The 4671-nt window shown below is 28.0% G+C and overlaps 1 long non-coding RNA gene across 1 annotated transcript; it reads right to left on the reverse strand.

Annotated features, from left to right (window-relative positions):
- Positions 1 to 3278: 3278 nt before the first annotated feature.
- Positions 3279 to 4346, reverse strand: LOC11441197 (uncharacterized). The gene is made up of 3 exons (XR_003010942.2): positions 4242 to 4346; positions 3988 to 4035; positions 3279 to 3306 (listed from the first exon to the last, which is right to left on the reverse strand). It is a non-coding gene; the product is annotated as an uncharacterized lncRNA (long non-coding RNA).
- Positions 4347 to 4671: the final 325 nt, after the last annotated feature.

Consider the following 4671-nt stretch of genomic DNA (forward strand, 5'->3'; position numbering starts at 1 on the left):
TGAAACATGTGTATTTATATGGGTATATGTAAAAAAATGAAATAAAATCAAGTTGCAATATTTACTTTTATTTATATTGATAACAGAAATCGGAATCTAAGTGAGGATTTGATTATCATTAACATCTCTGTTAAGTTCCTCCTTCTTTCAACCTTAATTATCTCTCTTTAAATTTTCTCTTTTATTGTCTTCATTGAGGGGGTGATTTTAGGTAAAAAAAATTTATCCGAAATCATTCTTCTTCATTTTTTTTCCTCTCTATTTCATTTAAATAAGTGATTTTTATATAGATTTAAATTTTTTTTTTCTCTTCGTGATTTCGTCATCTAAATGTGGTATTTTGATTAAGCTAAAACTTGTGACAAGAAGAAAGATAAGTCTAAGCTGAAACTGTTGGATGAAGAGTAGAAAGTGGAATGATTGAAGTGGATCGTTGTAGCTAGCTGAGTCTTTTTTGTGGTATGATACGCCAAAAAGGAATGTATCAAAGCCAAAATGTAACGGCTCTATATGTGTTGAATTTTTATTTTGATGTTATGTAATGTGAATGTGTAGTTCAAATGGTGTATTTCAATTTTTATATTTCAATTGATAATATGACAATGAATATGTACTTTATCATTTGAATAGAAAATAAGATTGTGGTGTTGTAAGAATCAAAGATGAGGTTGAATAACTTGTAGAATATGAAAATAAAATTGGAACATAATAATTAATCCAACTTCATAAAACAAAACATTATGGTTTAAGCCATATATTTTCAACACAACTTGGTGTAAGCAAAATATTACTCCATTCATTTTACAATAAGTGTCGTTTAAAGTTTTGACACATAGGTTAAGAAATGGAATGAAATAATCATTAGACATAATATTTTTAATAAATCGCCTTTACTTTATAAAAAAAAAAAGACAAACTTAAAATTGCATTGAAAATTGTGTGAGAGAAAAGTTGAAGTATTTATTGAGGTAAAGTTTGAAGAAAAAAATTGAAGTTGTATTGAAAATATAAAGTGACATTAATTTTAAAATAATTTTTTTTAAATAAAATGAAATTTATTTTAAACGGAGGGAGTACATGATATCAAAATTGATACTCTCTCCGTCCCAAATTGTATGATGTTTTGGGCATTTCACACATATTAAGAAATGTAATTAATATTGTGTGGGAAAGAGATATTATGAGTTGTTTTACAAAATTATCCTTAATAAATGATATGAGAAAGATAAATGAAAGAATTGAAAAAATAAAGAGTAATAAATAATTAAGAATATAATAGGAAAAGTAACATTAATATTTCATTAGTATTCTAAAGTGACATACAATTTAGGACAAATATTTTTTCTAAAGTGACATACAATTTGAGACGGAGGGAGTAAATACTCCACAAATACCATCACAAAATTAGTCAAAGACCAAATTAAATGTAGTTTGATTTAATCCATGAAGCATTGAAATATAATTTAATTGTGTCAACTTTTCTCAAAAGGTTCAGACAGACTTTAAGATTGGCTTCGTAGTCAATTTTAGCCTCATAAACAGCTTTAACATTATCTTCATCGTCTATCTCAATTGGAGCCTCCATCACTTTTCCAAGACATTTCTTGGTAACATAGACTTTTCCAAAACATTCCTACCACTTCTCCTCACCTTAGTCAAGTCAAGTCAAGCTTTTAAGATACTGTGTTTGTTTGTTTTGGTGGAACAGATTAACAAAATTTATACTTCCTCCGTTCTTTTTTAACTGTCACATTTGCTAAAAAAAATTGTTCCTGTTTAAGTGCCATTTTTAGAGTTTAAAATTGTAATATATCAATTATACCCTTAACCTCTCAATGACCAAATCTGACACTAATTGCATAGTATTATTGTAGCCTAATCCAATTCCTCTACTCCATTAGACACATTTTACCGAGGCAATGCTTTCGGCTAATAAATGCAATAAACCCACTCTTCATTGTTCCAATACATAGAGCCATGCATTTATGTAGTGAACGGCTGATTGATATACCAAGGAAAAGTTACACTACATATATTAAGGGTAGAAAAGGAAAAAGAGAGCTAATTATGCTATGCCTTGGTTATAGTAAATTGGACAAAAGCAACACATATAAAGGAACAGAAGGAGTAATAGTTTTCACAACCGTATAGAGTTTGACACAGTTGCAAATTTTGTGCATCTTTTACTGTGGTCCATCGTATTCAGAATCTCGATATCTTACATTGCAATATTGTTGTTAAACGCACATGGTGTGAGGGAAACATATGTATTGATTGGTTGGTTAATTTTAGTTTAATCAAAGTTCATATGATGTACTCATTCCGTTCCTATATGTAAGTATCCTTTTATTAGATACAAATGGTACTTATATATAGAGACAAAAGGAGTAAGAACTTTGAAATCTCCTCCTAAAGAGCTCCAAAATCTCCTTTTAAATGATATATCCGGAGTTTGCTTGCATGCCGAGTAACGTTACATAACTTTTGTCCTCTTTGAGAATTGTATACTAAAAGTCATTATACAAAAAATTAAACCCATGGTCTGTTGTTAAAGTTTTTTAATTAAAACATCTTTTCCAAATAAAATAATTATTTTTATCCGTTTGTTACAAAATTGAAAATTTGATGAAGAAAAAAAATCTAAAAACTGCTTCTCATTGAAACAGTTTTAAGTAAATTCTCTAAAATTAATTTCAACACTAAGTTTATTGAATATTAGGTCCACTTTTTTATTAATCTTAAACAAACGGACACTAAGTTTACATATATATGGTTTCAACCTAAATAAATAAATCTCAAATTTTAGAAATTCCTCGTCATTAACCACCAAGCTAAAATTAATTCTAGGAAATAAAATTAAAGTTGGTAAAGGTTTACAATACACACATTATTATTTTATCATCATATAGAAGACAATGAGAACCATTAGTTAACTTTTGATTATATATATATATATATATATATATATATATATATATATATATATATATATTCATAGCTTCACCTAGATATGAACTTTAGTTTAAGTGCTTCGATACCAAATAAAACTAATTGCTGAGGGCTAATAACTTGAGAAATAAAATTACTTTGACCCCATTGATTTTTCAGCTAGCATTGCATTGTATTCCTCTCTTAGACTGATATATTTCTTGCTTAAGGCATTGAAACTTCCCATTTTATCCCCTTTCTTCTCTTTATTTTCCAAACGGTGCTTTGTTGATTCAATCTGTTTCTTGAGCTCTTGAATTTTGGAACTTTTTTCATCATGCTCTTTTTGCAACCCTTCCAACTCTGACAACTTTGGTCCTAATGAAAGGAAATTTCCAAATGAAATTACACTTTTGATTACATAATTGCATATATAAATGGTTAAATTTAATTATTTGTGTGAAGTTGTATGGTTATACATATCTTGAACGAATTAATGCTATAACTCAATGGTGAGTAACAAGTTTAAGAAATCTCTCCTAAAATAAAATAAAAAATTTAAGTGCATGGAAAGCGCTTTTCATCTTGAAAAACTAAACCAAACATAGGCTACCTTTAAAGTGTGACTTGAGTGGCTCGATATCCGATGGTCAAGTAGATATTAGATAAGCTCTAGTATCGTATTAGATTTTGTATTGAATCTAACTTAAAACAACAAAACCAACGAGTAGAAAGAGAGATATTTCTCACTTATAAATTTATTTTAATGTTTTATCTAATCTAATGTGAGTCTTTGAACACATCATTCCACGCCTAAGACTTAATATTTGGAGGTAGAGATAAATGGCCTAATGAATATTTTACACGTTTTGATCTTACAATTTAAATTGCGGTTAATTTGTCCCTACGAAAATTCTTTATAAAGTGAATGATGTCTCTCACTTATAAATTCATTTTTAAGCTTTAAGAAACTCTTAACAAATATTTGTGACTAATAAGTATTTCTTAAAAAGAAACAAATGCTAGAAAACATTAAAGTATAAATTTCAAAGTAAATACCTATAGCTGTATTATTTGAGCTATTTTCATCCATGGCTTCCTCTGCTACTGCACATTAGAACATTTCCATGTGTATAAGTTGCCATTATTCAAACATCAAACACACATTATAGCCAAAAACTAATTCTAAACATGGCAAACTAAGTTGTTATATTGAACAATGCATAATAAGAAAATCATGACATGATGTGCCAAACATGTCCAATGAAATATAACTTGAAAATGGGTGAACAAGATGATTAAACTAATTACACCTTTTTGTTTGTCTTCAACCAGTGTGCTTTGTCTTCGGTTAACACAAAGAGTCAAAGAGAGACAGAAACACCAATTGAATTTTTCTTTCTATGTGGCCCCTGCTCTATTTGCAACTATATATAATGGTGGACTACCTTGACCATGAGCAGTGCACTAATTGTATAGATGGTCTAGTCTTTAATTCTTTATCAAAAATTCATTTTGATACTTTATCTTTCTTTTTAAATTGTTTTAGTCTTTTATCTTATTAAAATTAAAATGTGATTTTTTAGTCTATATTTTTATTCATTTTGGTGTGTCAAAAGGATAAAAAAAAAAAAAAATCATATTTTAAAAAGATAAAGAACTAAAACAATTTAAAAAAAATATCTTAAATGAATTTCCGATAAAAGATAAAGAACGATATATTTAAGCCAAATATTTATTTGG

This window comes from Medicago truncatula, chromosome 4, assembly GCF_003473485.1.
Source record: "Medicago truncatula cultivar Jemalong A17 chromosome 4, MtrunA17r5.0-ANR, whole genome shotgun sequence".
Classification (NCBI taxonomy): Eukaryota; Viridiplantae; Streptophyta; class Magnoliopsida; order Fabales; family Fabaceae; genus Medicago; species Medicago truncatula.